We start from the raw sequence: 19,848 nt of genomic DNA on the forward strand, positions 1-19,848 counted from the left end.
TGTGCCTTCAGAGCTACACGTACTGGGACAACCTCCACTGCCCTCTATCCCTCCCTCTATGTTCAAAAACTTAATTTTTACTATTTACTTTACTGTATAAAACAGCTGCTTCATAGTAAGACAAACTTGGCAAGTTTGAGGCATCAAAGCCTGACTGAGTTTTTCAAGGCATGATTTATAGTTCCCTTTTTCTTGTACAGTATGTGGGGAAGCCAAGAGCGAATAAACCTTTCGGGTGTCAGGAATCCAAAAGCCTTGTATCCTAGCCATAGCCATCATGAGGCAACTGGTGTAAACATATTTTTGTTAGATTTTGGCAATACCGTTTCTTAGCAGGGTTCATCTAAACATGTAGAGATTATAGTATATTCCTACCTCATGTAAGTGGCCTGTATCATACGGTAGAATAGGTAGTTCACAAAAATTAGAGAATGACGCCAATGCAACAGATGCAAAACATTTTTTAAAGAGAAACCTATTTCTTTTTAAGATTAAACCTAAAAACAGCAACTCCCATATACACTTGATTTTAGAAGCAGGGGGAAACATACTCGTTTGGAGTAGTTTTTGCATAGCCACACAGCTTAGATTTTATTAGCTGGTTAGATTTTATTAAAAAAAAAAAAAAAGGTTGGATTTTATAAAACCACTACCTTTACAAGTGTTCATTCATGTTGACACACAGGTCCCAACCCAGCTGCCAAACCTTTTGCTTTCTTTTTTGTTTACAACTATGTCTTTGTTTAGCTCTTTTTGGTGCTGGTCAGAAGCAACGCAAAGCAATTCCAGCTGCTTTTGGCCAAAGAGATCGAATACATATTGTATTCTATTTCCACATACCAGAAAATGGTTTATTTTAAAACCAAACTAAGCAAAACAAATCAGCATCTCCAGTACAAAAATACATATCAAAGAACCAGAATCTGAAGTTTGAAGCAGTGCTAGTGATTGGTTTTGGCATCTGGTGACAAATTTATTTCAAAAAGGGCTGTAAATCACAGGTGTCAGTCTCAGCCTCCACCGGTGCCAAACTCGGCCCTGATGCCAATGGCTCATCATTGCTAGTCTGGTTGCTGAAACATGACCCACCTTGCGAACAATATAGCAAAAGTACAGTTCACAGTGAAAATAAATACATTGAAAGATTTACTGAGCTGAACCCCATTCTGCAAACACCCGAGCACGTACAGCACCAAGAATTCTCCCGTGTCTGTGGTGTCAATGGCATCCCCTGCTCTGCTGAACTCACCGTGAAGGGTGGCACACTGATCAAGGGAGTCTTCTTTAGTCTGTCTGAAAAGCTGGGTGGGACACACGAGCAAAATTATTCTCTGCAGATTCCCAATCAGTTCAGTAGGAAATAATTTCTTAAAACTCAGGGTGTTGGGACTGATTTTAATGCCCCATTTTGTTGACTTTTGAAAGGTACACCTTGTAAGCAGTCCTCACCTTTTTACTTGCATACATGCAGAGCTCTTGAAAAAGCAACATGATTTTCAACGTGGATGGGAGGAAGTTTTATGCCACTGGAACAAAAACCTTCATGTTGATCTTTTATAAGTAGCGATTCCAAAGGTAAGCCTGCATTGCCAACAACAAGGAAATGGGTGACACCTGAAAGTCAGACGTTCGACCGTGAATTAAGAGCAAGGAAAAAACAGCAAAGAGCTTTCACAGTTGCCAGAGACAGTGAACAGAGATTCATGGGAAGAAAAAAATGCAAATTCTGTGTGTTTATGTGGATGTCTGTAAACATACTCTCAGTGGAAAAAAACATAATAATCAGCTTATAGAGGACGTGGCTCCTGCTCTGTCTCTATAGCAATGAACCAAAGACCTGGAAGGACAGAGCTGCACCGACCAGGGTAGATACATAAAGCTGAGGTGACTGTGTGGAGACTAATGCCTGACTTGTTTTTCTGATTTCCAAGTTAGCCATTCAGTGCTTGACCATATCAAATTAGAATAAACATCCTTATAAACCAAGCTCCTTATTAGGTAGGAAAACTTTAAAAAATACCATTTTCTCTACAATGTTTCTCTACTCTGCTTCTTCAGTAAAATGAATTTTGCTTAGGAAGTCAGACTTCATGATGAGAGAAAAGCAGTGGGATGGGCAGGAAATGTAAAATCTGGTCACTAGGGGAATTTGCTTTTAGGTCTTGATTTTCACTGTCCATGAATAGGGTTTTACACCTTTCTCTGCCAAACGTTTAGCAGGGAAGCTGGCACAACTACAATAGACACAGTCTCTCCATCTGAACCCCCAAGAAGCACCTGATGATAAAGTATATGAAAAAAACAGTGTGCAAGTCCACAAATAAGACACAAGGCACTTGATAGAAAATAAAAGACTCTCTCACTCCCCCCTCCACACAAATGCACTTTGTATAATAATTATGAAAACGATCAGTTAGTCTTTATATCACAAAACTAAGACTATTTCTTGATCAAAAAAAGAATCATTTCTGTGGGAAAGGTGGGTAGAGTAAGAAAAAATAAATGAAAGAGAATAAAAAGATTTAGTTAATTAAAAAAGAAAACTAGTAAAGAGCAGGATCAGGAAATAGCAGTTTGTATTAACCTATTTAACTGATGGATAACAAGCTCCAGAGGGAGGAATTAAACTAGTTGTATGAGCCTTCAAGTCTCAGAAGAGAATTAAAAAGCATAATGCCTCATGTTGGGAAGATTGAACCTTTCATTTGGTTTAGACAAAATAAAATTTATAGCTTGGTTTGGCAGCAATAAGTATTTTTTTAAAGACTAAAATACACATTTAGATTTCATATTTGCAGTTTTCATAAAAGCAAACTTTGTGTTTCAGCTGATGGGAATACTTCAAGAAATAATATTGCCCTTCATTCTACAGGTACACAGACAAACATACAACTGCAAGATCAGCAGCTGCCCATTTTTCTCAGACTTCTGAGACCACAGCCATTGAAGCTGCCCCACAAAACCACATAACTGAGAAACTTAAAAAAAACCCACCAAAACCCAGACAACCAAGATAAACAAAACTGCTCCAAAGAAAGATACAGGCGTGGAGTATAACCTCTCCCCCTTTTTATGGTGGCCTAAGTAGTGGCCACCTTTATGGTGGCCAATGTCACAAATCCACCCTGTCCAAACACAATCAGCAAATATATTGATGCTAGATCTCCTTAGGCCATGACAGGAGGCCGTAGTGGTAGTAAACAAATTTTGCTGTTAATTTAAGGCCCCTTTTAGCAGAACAGTGTGAAGCAGACTTGGTGCAAATGAGAAGGCCAGTGAAATCAGACACATTTTGCTCCTCCTGAGCCAAATCACTGCTGAGAATTCATCAACAATCCATAATATGCAAAGAATGATGGAAATGATTCTATACTAATGTATTGAGTTTGCGTGGCAAGGTTTTGGTAGCAGGGGGGCTACAGGGGTGGCTTCTGTGAGAAGCTGCTAGAAGCTTCCCCTATGTCCGATAGAGCCAATGCCAGCCGGCCCCAAGATGGACCCACCGCTGGCCAAGGCTGAGCCCATCAGTGATGGTGGTAGCGCCTCTGGGATAACGTAATTAAGAAGGGGGAAAAAAACTGCTGCAGGACAGCAGCCAGGAGAGCGGAGGGAGAATATGTGAGAGAAACAACTCTGCAGACACCCAGGTCAGAGCAGAAGGAGGGGAGGAGGAGCAGAGATTCCCCTGCAGCCCATGGTGAAGACCATGGTGAGGCAGGCTGTCCCCTGCAGCCCATGGAGGTCCATGGTGGAGCAGATATCCACCTGCAGCCTGTGGAGGACCCCAGGCCGGGAGCAGGTGGATGCCCGAAGGAGGCTGTGACCCCGTGGGAAGCCCGTGCTGGAGCAGGCTCCTGGCAGGACCTGTGGACCTGTGGAGAGAGGAGCCCACGCTGGAGCAGGTTTGCTGGCAGGACTTGTGAGCCCGTGGGGGACCCACGCTGGAGCAGTCTGTTCCTGAAGGACTGCACCCCATGGAAAGGACCCACGCTGGAGCAGTTCATGAAGAACTGCAGCCCATGGGAAGGACTCACGTTGGAGAAGTTCATGGAGGACTGCAGCCCGTGGGAAGAACTCACGCTGGAGAAGTTCATGGAGAACTGTCTGCTGTGGGAGGGACCCCACGCTGGAGCAGGGGAAGAGTGTGGAGTCCTCCCCCTGAGGAGGAAGGAGCGGCAGAGACAACGTGTGCTGAACTGACCGCAACCCCATTCCCCGTCCCCCTGCGCTGCTGGGGGGAAGAGGTAGAGAAATCAGGAGTGAAGTTAAGTGAAGTTAAGCCCGGGAAGAAAGGAGGGGTGGGGGGAAGGTGTTTTAAGATTTAGGTTTTATTTCTGATAACCCTACTCTGATTTGATTGGTAATAAATTAGATTAATTTCCCCAAGTTGAGTCTGTTTTGCCTGTGACGGTAGTTGCTGAGTGGTCTCCCTGTCCTTATCTCAACCCACAAGCCTTTCGTTATATTTTCTCTCCCCTGTCCAGCTGAGGAGGGGAGTGATAGAGCAGCTTTGGTGGGCACCTGGTGTCCAGCCAGGGTCAACCCTCCACAACTATCTATGATGTACAGGTGTCTTTAATTATATTTTCCAAACATGAGAAACAGCACTCATTGGCTAGATACCATTAAAAGTAAGTAAGAAAAGAAAAGGCTAGAACACAAGAACAACTGAAGTTTGGTGACAAAAGAACTCCTGTGTTCCCAAAGAAAGAGGCACTTTTCTTCTTAGTACTGCTTGGAGAAGTATGTCCTCTCCCGTTTAGGGTAGGGTGGGAGAGAGGGTAAGCACACTGCTCTTTTGCACAAGCTTTTCCAGATGCCCCTGATTATCCCCCCAGATGTGAGGAATGCATCTATCTGATGTGGAGAAGGATGAAAATCAGGAGGTTCTGTAAAACCTCACTGAACTCCGCCACTGGATGAACAGATTTGTGCCTAAGTTTATCATCTGTAAAAAAAAAGATCTTGATATTTACTTTTTATTAAGTATCTGGATAGCAAATAATGAAGAAGATGCTATTAATAAACAAACACTGTTTATGACATTTTCCTGCAGTAAACCCCAAAATTAAAAATGCAGCTTACAGAAGGACCAAACATTTTTTGCTGATATGCAAAGTGGGTTTTTCCTTCAGCGACTTGAATGTATTCCAGCTACAGAAATCAATAGCTTCAGAGGTCAACAATGCAGAGCTGCTGAGGCTGAATCCTGAAGTGAACAGGCAGCTAATACTGGAAAAATGCCAAAGCTACATTGAAATTATTGGTGGCACCCTGACCTGACACAGCAAACAGCGGAGGAGATGTTGGTTAAGCTTTCAGTAAAAATGTCTGCAGTACTGGAAAAATGCAGAGCAGTAGCAGGAGAAGCAATATATTATTAGCACTTTCAGTCAAAATGTGTTCTGTCAGGGCAACACAACTGCTACAGTTAGAAAGAGCAAGCATTGCTTTTCCTGGCTGATACAATCTGTGAGGAGGAGAACCAAAAAGTACCAGGTAGTAGTTAAGAATTTTTAGCTACAAAACTTACTAAAAACCAGCTGGGTCAAAGAGCAGACAAGCAAACTCCATTTGAAAGGGTGTGTTTACTCAGGAAAATTAAAAACTGGGGGACCATGGCAAGATGGGCAGCTGAAAATGGGGAATGGAAGCAATAGAAGTTAACAGAATTAGAGGAGGAAAAAGTCCTTCCTTTGTTGTGGGACTCCTTGACTAAGTAGACAGCAAGATGTGCCAGAGCATGGCTGTGTGGCCCTCTGTTTTTACAGTGCTGTGCAGAAGGGACACCGCTACCCTACTCATTTGGGACCAACTCTCCTGCTAGAAGATTCTCTCAGCAACCTAATTCCTGAGGCCAATTATCATGCCAAAACAACTCTCCCTGTAGGATGGTAGTACTAAGCTGTTTAATTCTCGACAGGTCCCTTACTTCTACTGAGAACACGGAGAAGAACAGTGCCACAGCCCTTTTCCCATGCCATGATGAAACCCTTCCACCTGCCTGCTGTAGCTTTTCTGAACATCCACCAGGTCACCAGCCTTGGTCGGAAAGTCCAAACAAGCACATGCGTGTGGAAACTGTAGGGCAGCCAGCTCCTTACCCAGAAGTTGCCCAAGAACAAGGGGAAGGACTCAGCTGCTGTAAGCAAAAGAGCAATTCATGCTCTTTTTTTTAGCCACCACCTTTGCAGTTGCTTCTGAGATCTACATGCAGAACATGAATTGCCTCCTTTCAGCTGGGACCTGTCCTAAGCCCACTTCAGCCCAGCGTGACTGGCTGAATGTCCCTCAAGCAATGAGGGAAGGAGTCCCCAGGAGGAGGATGGTGGTTAGAGAGAGGTGCTCACTTTCACTAAAACAATCCATTTAATCAGACTATGGAAAGAAGGGGAGGAATAAATTACCCTAGTAGGCCAGAGTGATCACATAGGACATAAACAAGGCACTTCTGCTGTAGGAGATGTCTTTAATTAAGAATGAAATTTAGGAAAAGATGCTTTTGCCATCTTAGTTAAACTGAGCAATACCTCTGTAGATCCATTGATTTCACCAGGATTTCCCCAGGGGACAGATAATACTTAGCATCAGGAAGACAGAAAGAGGGGACTAGGACATCACAGCCATGTGGGTTGCAGCAATATTTATGGACGCCTCATAGATCAAAGCCATATTGTACTCGGCATTGAGCAAACAAACCACAAAGCTCACCCAATGAGCTGCTACTTGCACATTTGCAGAAACACTGGTAAATACAGACGCCTGGGGAGAGCATTGGTAGTAACAAATCTGCAGGATAAGCAGCAGCCACAACATGCAATTGTTAGATCATTATCAAATATTTTTTGCATTTATCTTAATAGAGGAAAATGTAATCATCCCTAATTTCCTTTAAATACATACCAATACAACTCTTTTTCTTGCCTTCAATTTTCCAGTTTTAGCCAGTGCTTAACACATTCCTCTCCCCAACACATCCTCCCAATCCTGAATCCTCTCTTTTCCAGCTCCTCGCCACCTTCCCCCCAACAAAAACGTACCGTTTGGGGGGAAAATATTGTGCTAGGGTTTGAAATTTTTCTTTCTGGTTCCCCTCACTAACGTGCACAAGGATCTCCTCAGAGTGCAGCTCCACTTCAGAATCTGACATTATCACCTACCAAATCACAGTCACAATAACTTGGTATTTATTTCATTGCTAAAAATACAAAATTTGTCCTATATAGCATGACAAAAGGTTTGCTTTATTAATAAAAGAGACACTGTTGCTACTGAATAAGCAAAGGCTTATTTTCTGACTTTAAAACTCAATTAAACAGAGAGGTTAACATTGGATTCCCAAGTAACACAGCTCTGCTAATGTCAATTATTCTTTGCAAACAGAGTATGAGTTTTGATTAATGAAACAAATCAGTTCAACCTGCACCAGTGCATAAGCCCATTGTACTTTAAATGACCTTGAGGTGACTGACTGCATGTTCCTTTCCCCAAAGGGTATTTTCATTTTTTTACTTTCTTGTTCAGCCTTTTCCTAACCATGGACTGCAGAGAGTCAGTTGGAACAGTAACACCCAAAAAGAAAAAAAAAAAAAGCACACAGATGGCTTTTAGCTCATGCATCAGGACTCAGACTTCACAAGAAAAAAAAAAGAATCTTCCTGAAGCAAAAGTCCTGAATGTCAAAGAAGAAAATAATGTATCCTCCAGACTAAGATGCAAAGTGGGAGGCAACACGGCACAGACAACACCTGTTTGTCCTCCTGAAGCCTTCAGACCCTCTGATTATCTTCTCTGATCCTATTTCTGCTTTCCCTAGGGAAGTCAGTGCTTCATGTGTATTAAATTCATCACAGAGCTTTTACTGCACAAATGGGCCTTGCTGCTAAAGTGCCTCTAGCAATAGTTTGAGGTAGGTGGCTGCATCCTGGCAACATTTTCAGCATTACCCTACTGGGTAGGAAAGGGCAACATCCATTCTTTTTTTCAGAGGCTGTCAGGAGACTATAGCACTATGCTACAGAAATTATAGGTATTTTGCACATATGGCACATCAGATATAAAAGATGCTTTTACTGGGGACATTAGCATTTTCTACATCGAGCTCCCATCAAAGCAATGCCACAAAGAGGTAGAGGAGGTCCTTAATGTGATTTCTTCGACAAAGACCAAGAAAAGTCTAAAACCCTTAAAAAACAGATTCTTTTTTCCCACCAAATAGTCATATTTAATTTGGAGAAAAGAAGCTCACTTGTATGACAGAGTTTACTTAGCACGAAGTTTTAAAATAAGCTGAGCGCCATACCACTCATCTGCTAATCATGGCTACCTGAAGAGCAATATATATTCTGGGACTGACTTGTTATATAGCACACAGGGCTGATAGGATTACCTGGCTTTTTTCAAACGCATGTAACCTTACTGAACTTTTCCATGCTTCATAAAAGTGAATTTATTTGAGTGGTCCAGCCAAAACAGTTCAGCAATCTTTGGAAAAGTGCTAAGGAAAACCACTCCAGCCTTGCTGCTTTCCCTTTTCTCCGGGAAAAGGGAGGGAACACTCGCACTGGTACTGCACAGCCAGTGCACTGCCTGACAAATTTAATTCAGCAATACAAATTTAATTCAGTTCAGGAACGGGCCCAAGCTCATATTTCCATTTGATTAGCCAAAGCACGTGGAGTTTATGCTTGCTGCAGGAAGACAGACAACGACTTGATCTGATAGTTAGGCAAGCAGTCGAAACACTAACCCCTCAACATTTTGGAACAGATTTGAAGTGCTAGTGTGAGTTCATACCATGTCAGCACTCTGCATTACATGGCTGAGGCATTTTTGATCTAGAGACCGTGAAATCAGACTTACTGCCAAAACACAGACCCATACTGCACCCCTACTGCTATTGCTCTTAACCATCTCTTATCGATTTCTGGCTTGGAAAGCTGGCAAAGGAAGGCTTAGAGAGCCTTTGTTCAGACTTTGCTGTCCATCAGTGTGTTCTCATTCTGGGTGCCCATACACTCTAGAAACCGAGCCAGGGAACGGAGCTGTGCAGTTCCTCTCAACCTCAAGAGCTCCTTGTTCAACTGAAACTATGCTTGATAGTGTCCTAAGGACTTCATTCAGAGGGAAAAAATGAATGTGCACGTTCACAATGCAAGTTGCGCGCAAGAACTACCTCTGTTTCCTTCCACAAAATCCAGGCAAAAACATTTTCTAGAGCACAGGGAGAGCCAAATTCACCTGTAGGTGAATTTGGCTGAGAGACTCCACAGATGAACATGGCTCAATCTGCTGTCTCTCCTCCCCTCTTCAGGCTCCCATACAGTGCCAGCTGGGCTCAAAATGCTACAATGATATTTTCTTGGCAAGGCTCTTTATGACATGTTTAAGAAAACTAATTATTAGAAACACAGCCCACCTGCTGCATATGCTCTTCCTCACTCCAAAATTAGTTGGGGTACCAGACAGAAGGGAAATAACAGTAGGATCAACTTTTGACTTGCAGGTAATAACAGCCTCATCAAAACCAAGGCAAATAACACTATCATGGATAATTATATGAACCTAGCATACGCCAGTAAAAATCACAAGAACAAGTGAGCTGTAATCTTCGTAAAAATTTGTTTCCCATTGAAATAAAAGCATTAGGCTTCTAAATGGTAGTTTAAAATAAAGGCAATAATTTGTTTCCAGCTGGTACAATCATTTAATAAAATGCCTGCTGTGTCTCCAGGAATAATATTCTTCTTTCCTTGGCAACAAACATAATTGCCCTGGTTTTGGACCACCAGTTAAGTCCATCCCCAAAGTGTTCTCATGCTAAGTATAAGGCATTCAAAAAGAATAATTTGCCATATGGAAGATAAGGAATTAAAAAAAGCATCCCAAAATGTGCAAATGATTTGGGGAAAAAAAATCTAGCAGAAGGTTGAAGTCACTTCACTATTATAATTATTCATCTAATGTTTTTTAATAATAAGGAAAAAAAAAGCAGTCTCACGTCTTCTCAACCAAATCCAAACTCCATACTTTGTAGGTGTTAAAATTAGCACCTTCAAGCTGCAAGGAGGTAAGGAGAAGAGACGGCTTCCAAACAGCAATAGACTGTATGCAAATACTACCTGGAGCTGTAGTTAATTATCTTGCTGATGTTAATTGGCCTTGTTTGTCAACAGCCAAAGACGAATGAGGTGCTAGGTGTTGCTGAAGGGTTAATGCAGCGCTGTTTGTAAGGCTGCTTTCTTTAAAGATATCATTTACATAATGTATAATAACTATTTCTCTTCTCCAGGCTCCAGAACAAATATTTGAGTAATAAAAATAAAAGTGATTGTATTGTTGCTTTTTTTTTTCCTAAAGTACAAGTAAGAGAAGAGAGGAATAAAACTGTCTATGGCAGAAGTGTCCCAGTGGTACAATACATGTTTCAACATTTTGATGAAGCAGTTTGTTTGGACAAAATAGCTGTGTGTTTATGAAACAACGTTATTTAGCACTTTAAGCCTGGAGCTGACATGCATTGTTCCCAAGCAGTGTGATCAAATTTGAATAGTAAAAAGAACACACTTTGTTTTCCTTTTCCCTGTGTGCTTCTAAAAATGAAACATAAGATACGGAGAAATCCATCTGATGGCATTTCTTGGAGAATCAGTCAACAGCAGCTTCATAATAGCCAGCGTGCAGTGAGGTGGTCATAACTCTAGTACACATGCCTACCAAAGGGAACACGCAAATACAAGGAGAACAGGAACAGCTGTAGGTACTGCAATTCAATGAGACAAGAACCTCATGAGGTTCAACAAGGCCAAGTGCAAGGTCCTGCACCTGGGTCGGGGCAACCCCTAGTATCAACAGAGGCTGGGGGATGAAGGGATTGAGAGCAGCCCTGCTGAGAAGGACTTGGGGTACTGGTGGATGAAAAGCTGGACGTGAGCCAGCAATGGGTGCTTGCAGCCCAGAAGGCCAACTGTATCCTGGGCTGCATCAAAAGAAGCGTGGCCAGCAGGTCGAGGAGGTGATTCTGCCCCTCTACTCCACTCTCATGAGACCCCACCTGGAGTACTGCGTCCAGCTATGGAGTCCTCAGTACAGGAAAGACATGGAGCTGTTGGTGCGGGTCCAGAGGAGGGCCACAAAAATGGTCAGAGGGATGGAACAGCTCTCCTATGAGGAAAGGCTGTGAGAGTTGGTGTGTTCAGCCTGGAGAAGAGAAGGCTCTGGGGAGACCTTACAGCAGCCTTCCAGTACTTAAAGGGGGCCTATAGGAAAGACGGGGACAGACTTTTTAGCAAGGCCTGTTGTGACAGGACAAGGAGTAATGGTTTTAAACTAAGGGAGGGCAGATTTAGACTGGATTTAAGAAAGAAATTTTTTACACTGAGGGTGGTGAAACACTGGAACAGGTTGCCCAGAGAGGTGGTAGATGCCCCATCCCTGGAAACATTCAAGGTCAGGTTGGATGGGGCTCTGAGCAAGATGTCCCTGCTCATTGCAGGGCGGTTGGACTAGATGACCTTTAAAGGTCCCTTCCAACCCAAATGGGTTCTATGATTCTATGAAGAAATTCATAGTCCTCAGTAAATGCATTCATCACTCTAGGAGGAATGTAGCAGCAATTTAAAAGTGGTGGTACATAAATACTTCAGGAAATTTTATTGAGCAACAAAGAACTGTACTGTGAAGTGGCATGTATATAGCAACAAAAAAAAGTATTCAAAACCTAGCTATTTATTACTAACTACAGCTTTACTGGAAAAAAAAAAGAATGTTGTCCTGCTCACTGTCAATAGTAAAGCTTTTGATTAAATAACTGGTCTGACTTTTAATGCTCCTAGCAGTCTGAGAACGACAACTTAAACATTTGCATACATTTCACAAAATGAGTAACACCTAGGTTGCCTCACTAGCCCCATTAGAGAGGTTTGCCTTTGCCAAAGCAGTGTTTACTCTCACAGCCTGTCGATGCTGCAGAAAGCAAAGGTCCCCAGGCTGTTCCAAGTCAAGACTCAATGGAGAAAGCTAATGGTGCTCCACGCCTTGCAGTGCTCAACCCCTCGGGTGTTTGCACTGGGGCTGCCCTTGCCACCTTCTTAAGGTCTTCTTAAGACCACTCCAGCTGGTCCACAGCAGTGCTTGTGAGCTGCAGCTGAGAACAGCTGTACCCAAGCTAGCTGGGGGCTGTGGCACCTTGGAGCTCCAGGTACATCTGTCCAGCCAAGAACCTGACAGGAGGCTACTCCCACTACTTCAGCTTCAGCAGTGAAAGCAATCTGGAGTATAGAAATTCCCTCAAAACCCTGGGCAAGCTCACTGCGATCTCAGCTGAAGAGATATTTTCCATAGCATAACCTTTCCCCCACAACCTCTCCCACTCCTTTTCAAAATGAACTTGTCACAGGCCTATGACACTTACTTTCTTGCCTTTTAACAAGGATCCATCCACATGCCACTTTTTCCTATATTATTCAAATTTACTCCTCCTTAAAGTGAATAGTATGTAGAAACTCCAACAGACATAACATGGAATAACCTTTAATTTAAGATAGAAAGGTCAGTAAGAAACATCAGACCCACGGTTCTGCTTATTGCCAGTGACTTTGCCTTCACCAAGTCTCTTTAGAGTAGAGCTGGCCAAATGGGAAATACTAATTTGGGCACAATTAAAATATTTCATGGGAATGTATCCCTTTTGTCTAAATTCAGAGGAAATGATATAAAAATGAATATTCTTATAAAGGTCAAAATGTTTCCTTTTGACATTTAAGCTCTTTAGTATAAGTGACATATGACTGTGGGGGAATCACAACCAATTGTACTTTGTACATATGAAGAGGTCCTTCTTTTCCAGGGAGCTCCAAGTCTAAATGGACAAGAAAAATAAATGGGGATATAACATCCAAACATAGGACTAGATTGTAATACTTTCGCTCACATTAAAGAATAATTTTTTATATAAATAATCCCACTGATGTCAGGACTACTGATGAAATAAAGGATCTTATTTGCCCAAAAAAGATGGTGGTCTGGCTTAACCCAATCAAGCTTAGGAAAGGCAAATATCCCATGCAACCTGTGATTGAATATATTCGATGGCTTTATTTGTTTGCTACTTTTAGTTTCATCATAACGACTAAAGATTCCACTTTGTATTTACTTTGGCCAACTTCAGCCAAAAGCCTGAGGTTTCATCCCTTCCTAATCTTTCACAAAGTGATGAGGTACAGCTGTTCAGATCTGTTTTCCAGAGTTTTGCTAGTCCTCCCTCTATGAAGTCTCTTCTGAATGTGATTGAGGAGAAATAATTGGAATTAAATAACTTCAGGGAAACAAACTATTCTGGGTAGCTACAACTCATGATCTTCTTACAGAAGGCACAATAAAAACCCAATCACTTAGTGAGAGAGGGATAGTGAAATTTAGCATTTGCAAGTAATTTTTCAGAGACTCTGGCATCCACCAAGTCTCTAATTCATCATAGGTTTAGAGCTGTTCCATAGCTTTTCACATCTGCAGATTATATGTTCTGCCTTTGATAGGGTTTTCCAGTCCAAGCCAGTGGCCCTTCTGGAGAACGACTGATCTCTTCCAGCAGCCTTTTTCTCTCACACTTGTATGGATTTGATGCTCATGACAGCACCAGACTTACAGTTCTTGAGACCAAACCTCTCTCTTTATACACTTGTGCTGGTTTTGGCTGGGGTAGAGTTAAATATCTCCATAGCAGCTGGTATGGGGCTGTGTTTTGGATTTGTGCTGGAAACAGTGTTGATAACACAGGGATGTTTTCGTCACTGCTGAGCAGTGCTCACACAGAGTCAAGGCCTTTTCGGCTCCTCACCCCACCCCACCAGCGAGGAGGCTGGGGGGGCACAAGAAGCTGGGAGGGGACACAGCTGGGACAGGTGACCCCAACTGACCAAAGGGATATCCCATACCATATGGCATCATGCTCAGCATATACAGCTGGGGGAAGAAGAAGGAAGGGGGGATGTTTGGAGTGATGGCGTTTGTCTTCCCAAGTAACCGTTACGCGTGATGGAGCCCTGCTTTCCTGGAGATGGCTGAACACCTGCCTGCCCATGGGAAGTGGTGAATGAATTCCTTGTTTTGCTTTGCTTGCGTGCGTGGCTTTTGCTTTCCCTATTAAACTGTCTTTATCTCAACCCAGGAGTTTTCTCATTTTTACTCTCCTGATTCTCTCCCCCATCCCACTGGGGGGGGAGCGAGCGGTTGTGTGGGGCTTCGCTGCCGGCTGGGGTTAAACCACAACAGCACTGAACAGACATAGCTAGCTCCAGCCTGCTCGCCTGCCTGGCCTGGAGTGAGTGAAATCCGTTAACAGCGATAATCTAGCTCTTTAATGCATTCTTTACACTTGCACATAGTAGGAAGAAATACAAGCAAGTGGTGAGGCCACCATGTCACTACGACAACTCAAATCCTTAGCTCTGCTGGTGAGTTACCAACCAATTTCTAAATGAGTGCTATTTGGTAAGGACTTCTGTTCAGTGAGAAGCAGGTATATACATCATCCATCTATTTCACAGGGGTCAATGGCTCTAACATGGCAAACAAGCTACTGTAGATGACATCCATCAAATTCAAACCTGGAACATATAGAGCTTTTCACATCTAAATTGCTTTCCTCTGTTGGCCATGACTTACTACAATCAGCACTCTTTCAGGGTAAGATTCCAGCTTTGCTGACATCAGGGGTGAATGGAGCAGAGATTTCACTTTCGGTGCTCAAAATCACGGAATTACCGAACACTCAGGTTTGGAGGGACCTCCCAAGGTCAGCGGGCCCAGCCCCCTGCTTAGAGAAGGGCCAGCTTTGAAGTGAGAGCTTGGTCAGCATAAAATCTTGGCTGTACTAGAAGAAGAAGAAAAATGGATTGCTTTGTCTTTCTGGAGGAGGCTTCCAAATTAAGGCAACCTTTTATTTATTTATTTATTTATATAGATATTCTCTATCTATAAAATAGAGATATTCTCTATAGAATTCTTTATAGAATTTTTTATAGAATTCTATAAAATAGATAGAATTCTCTATCTATAAAATGTTATCTACTCTTAGGTATAAAGAACCTTTCACTCCAAAATCACTCATCCTCTCATTGCAGTGCAGCTACCTACTGAAACAAAATTTCCACAGCCTGTTTTTTGCACACCCTTCTGCTCCCAACACTCCTTCAGAAGCTGCTTTTTGCCTCCAGCCCTCAGCAACCGAGATCCTGCCTCTCTGCCTGCCCACGGCTGATTTCTTTTTCTGTCCCTCAGGCCCAACGCCCAGCTTCTGCCCTTCCTGCCCCCAGGTGCAGCAACATCACCGCAGAGCCTGAACTAACAGCAGGCTTATTGGGCTGGCCCCTGCTCCGCTCCAAATTCCACTTTTAATATTAGTGTGTCTCATTAGTGTGCACACGTGGCTAGCTGAGAACCAAAGGAAACAGAGAAATCACTCAGCATTCCCATTAACAGGCAGTTTAAAATTTTGCTCTAAGTATAGGTGTGAGAGGGAGACGAAAGCATTTTATCTGTACCTAAAGAAATCAGTGGCAAAATTTGCCAGCTTTAATCTATGCAGCATACAGGTCTGTTATCTACTGCAAAATGCAAGATAAAACAAACAGCCCCCAGCAGAAACGCTGTGAAGAAACCCTCCAGTCAAATGTGTCATGAGAAATACAGCAAGAAAAGGTTTTCCCCAGATGAGGGCAAGGACAGAAGTGTAGAAAACAGAGGTTACGCTTCCTTTTTTGGGAATGGTTCACTGTGGTTTTAAAGAACAAAAAATGTGGTGTGTCAGCCACTGGCAGAGGAAAATGGTAAGTTAGACTATTTTCAGCTATAGATCTAAACCTCTGTTTAGTTTGGCTTCTTCCCCAATCAGGTTACTCCTTAACCTCCCGTCCTCAGCAAGGCTGCTCCCTCCTCCTTTACTGCCAGGCAGCAAGGCACTTAAAGCAGAAGACACCCTTGGGGGGGTCACGCATTACGGCTCAGAAACAACAGTTCATTTAAAAGACACCTGAAGCTCAGGTTGAGTCCTACCTACTGCGTGCGCTTGAGGAATCTCTTCTGATAGCGTTAGGCTGCCTGTACATATAACACGAAATACTGGGGTTTTCTCATACGGGCTGCAGGGTGATGCCGTATTCACTCTTAACTGAATTTTGAATACTGATTCCACTTACACGATCACTACACGTCCTAGAAATTAGCGCCTCTGAATTCCTGTATTCAGAAGCCTGGTGAGCATATTTTTGGGAAAATATTACTGCTTGTACCACACACGCAAAATTTGCTGGCCATGGAAATTACAGCCAATTTCAGCCTCAAGGCTAAACAAACCAACCTCTTTGCAGGAAAATAAAAGGGAAAAACTCAGCATAGGAAATATTACAGAAAATCACCATTCTCTTGTGCTCTTCCCTGTCACACACACTCTCCTCTGGCTTTAACCATGTGCTTAGATTTTGATGACACAAAAGGGAAGAACTCCTGCTGCTTCTTCTTACATGTCAGTAGCATTAGTAACATCACTGTCTCATCACTGTCTATAATCTTGTCTCACTGATGACACCAGATGCCAGTTTTATACAAGCATTCAATTAACATTTTATATACCACGAAGCCCTGAGGTTATTTTTTAATGATGTAATTTACACACACATTCTCTATAAATTATTTTATCTGCTTTTATGGTTGTTTTGGAGTTATCTATATCTCACAAGCAAAAAAAAAGTGCTACAAATTAGCCATGTGTAAACACAGTGAAACCCACAAAAGGACTTTAACATTAAAAATGCTTCTATTACCACATTTAACCCCTGGTGTTCAGCTTTCCTGTGGAGCCCTTCTCCTCTTCCTCTCCAAGTTACATGCCCTGCTTCAGGCCTTGGCTTTGAAGACAAGCCTCCAACCCTCTGGGAGTAAACCTAAAACTCTCAGAGTGATGGGTACCTGGGGGTGGCTACACCTCCACTGTTCCTACAGGAACCTGCTTTGGGAGTTTGCGTGACATTGAAGAGGCAGTTCAGATCTGCACAGCAGGTTTAGCTCTTCCAGTAACAGACCACCACCTAAAGCAGGGGTCCCGTTTCCCCAGCCTAATACTCCAACCTCCCACTCCTGGCGCTGAGCAAACTTCTGAAGAGACGTAGACCTTCAAACGGTGAGTCCTTTCCCCCTAGTGTAACTCCCTGCACTGGCTCACTGCGGACGCAAAGGAAGGTAGCAAGGTAATAGCCTCTTTGAAGGCACTAAGCCTTTAGACTGGTTTAACATTATCCATAAAGTGCACCCTCGACCCTTTGCGGACTTACTGCTTTTCCTCCAGTCAAGGTCTCTGGCCCAGGAGCTTTCTACCCAGCCCAGCCCAGCCCTGCACTGCAAAGTTACCTAATTGGAGGTGGGCAGTGCTAGCACAGGAGGGGTTTTACGCTTGTTTTTCCCTGCAGTGTAATTCTACGTTTTAAAACAGGTAATACATTTATTCTTCATATTGAGGCAGAAGAAAAGGCAATTAATAAAAGGAAGGGCAGACCTTTCTTCCCTTTTTTTTGGTTTGTTTTTGTAATAACCAATGGACAACAGACTTATTTAGACAGATGCTTGCCACTCTCATTACCTGTGACCCTTCTCCTCTTTGCTTACTCACTTCATCCGCTCAGTTCAGCATCTGGATCTCAGTTTGGAGGCTTTGCACATTGACCATTTGCTGCAATCTCTTCTTAATCTGTTGCTTGCTCCTTTTCTTTAACCTAAGCTTCTCCCGTGTCATTCTTGCTAGGACTGATTTCCTCAGCTGCTTCTCCAGAGTGCTCTAGTGGCATCCAGGAGACAACGCCATCCGCCCAGTGACAAAGCCATGGAGGGGCCTCCACTGCTCCATCAATAGATGAAACCTCAGGAGCGTCCTGTCCCCTGTGGGACCTCCATGAAGGCTCCACATAACTGGCATTCCAGACAGCTCGCATTTGAGACTGCCTCCCACAGAGCCTGCTGTGAGTCAGCTCTGTGTGGTGAACACTGGAAACAGGGCAAGGCCTGCATTACATAGCCATGCAGTGTGCACAGGACTGCAGTTTCAGATATGCAACTTGCAATGGCCACATCTATGCAGCTGTCTGAAAAATTCCCAACTGGTTCTAGTTTGGTGGTATTTTTCAGGCAGAAATAGGATCTCTTTGGGAGGGAAAAGCTGTTGAAAGAATACGTGCAGGCTGCATTCCAATGGATGAAAAAAGATAGCTTTCACAAGACCAGGAATGGTAATTCTTCAAGCTGGAGGTGATCCTGCCTTCTGAACGAGATGCCTCATGTTGTCTTTGGGAAGGAAGCCATGATGCTGATGGATGTGCATCAAGCTATCATTGAAAAGCAGAGGGGGAAACCACCTCATCACCAGTTGGATGAGGAGAAGGATGTCTTGAACATCAGAAAGGATGGAGTGAAAAATTAATACCACTACCACCACCATGGGCCACAACCTTGAGCTACCAAAGTTGAGCCCAGCACGTCCTTTACCTCCTTTACCTATCCTTTACCATAAAAACATCTTGAATAAACTAAGGACATGGTTGAACTTTCTGAAGTCACTAGGCTATGGCTGCATCCACGATGGGGCGAACAGGGAATACATCTGTTGAGCAGACAGATCGCTACACCTGTGGTGTAGCAAGGGGTATTGCATGGGAAAAAGGATGCCAGCCAGAAAGGTAGACGCTGGAGGGCTGATGATACAGAGCTGGAGCAATCAGCACTAAGGTGTATAAATAATCCATGATGATCAGCAAGACTTTAGAGTCTGACAGAAAAAAATCATAATGTTTATTAATAATTGAGGCCACTCTCAAAGTGCCCTGGAGCACTATGTGTATTCCCTCAAGGACCGTGACAAAGTGTGGCAGTGATCCTGTCCTGCACATCTAAGGCAGTGACCAGCCGATAATCTGCAAGAGACTGGCGCTGGCGCCGGGGTTATCACGTCAAGTCCCAAAGATAAGGCAGCCGACCGGCCCTGCAGCAACCGCTGAGAGGCTGCCGCTCGCGGTGCTGTGTTTGCCTTTCTGCCTGTCTCCTGCTTCTCCCCTTTGCCTGGAGCTGCCTCAGCACACCGGCACGGCTGAAGGGTGACGGGTGGGATGTGGCGGGTGCAGCGTGGACGTGGTGCGGGCAAGGTACCAGTGAGTGCCGGCATTGCTGCCTAGTGTCAGGGGCACCCCATGCAGCATACAGCGTGGGTGGCCCTGGGTGCTGCTGGGGTGCTTCCGTAGCTCCTCAAATGGACATACGTGGGGCAACAAGCAGGGGGGAACTGGCATGGTGTGACCTAAAGGGGCAGCATGGCCATGTTCTCCCCATAGCCGTGCGTCTCCGCTCAGCTCAGTTCGGGAAGAGACCCGTCTCTTCATTCGCTCAGTCTCCCCACTCAGCCCAGGTCTCTAAATACTCATATTCCATGAACACTCACTGATGTATTGCAGGGGGAAGGGCACATCCCAGCCTATCACAACTAACAGGTAGCATATTACACCAAATAAGGTCTGAAGTCCAGGCTCAGTTGAAATTTGCAGGGCAGCTCACACCTTTATATTACACCCAAACTAAGTTTTCCTCTTTTCTGCCACCCTTTATTCATTTTTCTCTGGTTTTGCTGCTTTATGTTGTATTTTAAAGTACAGTTTCTTAGGACAGAGACGGTGCTTTTACACCGCAAAGGGCCATTGTTATTTCAACAATCAGTTTTTCCCTGTGTGCCCTAACACCCTCTCACAGCACTGTCATTATCAAAACTGCATCAGGACCCATGCACAGACAAAGTATACTAACAGATTTAATGGT

At 43.6% G+C, this 19,848-nt stretch overlaps 1 long non-coding RNA gene across 1 annotated transcript; it reads right to left on the reverse strand.

Moving 5' to 3' along the window:
* Positions 1-1,199: 1,199 nt before the first annotated feature.
* On the reverse strand, positions 1,200-17,739 carry LOC142406673 (uncharacterized). The gene is made up of 3 exons (XR_012774656.1): positions 17,633-17,739; positions 1,450-1,614; positions 1,200-1,301 (listed from the first exon to the last, which is right to left on the reverse strand). It is a non-coding gene; the product is annotated as an uncharacterized LOC142406673 (long non-coding RNA).
* Positions 17,740-19,848: the final 2,109 nt, after the last annotated feature.

This window comes from Mycteria americana, chromosome 2, assembly GCF_035582795.1.
Source record: "Mycteria americana isolate JAX WOST 10 ecotype Jacksonville Zoo and Gardens chromosome 2, USCA_MyAme_1.0, whole genome shotgun sequence".
Taxonomy (NCBI): Eukaryota; Metazoa; Chordata; class Aves; order Ciconiiformes; family Ciconiidae; genus Mycteria; species Mycteria americana.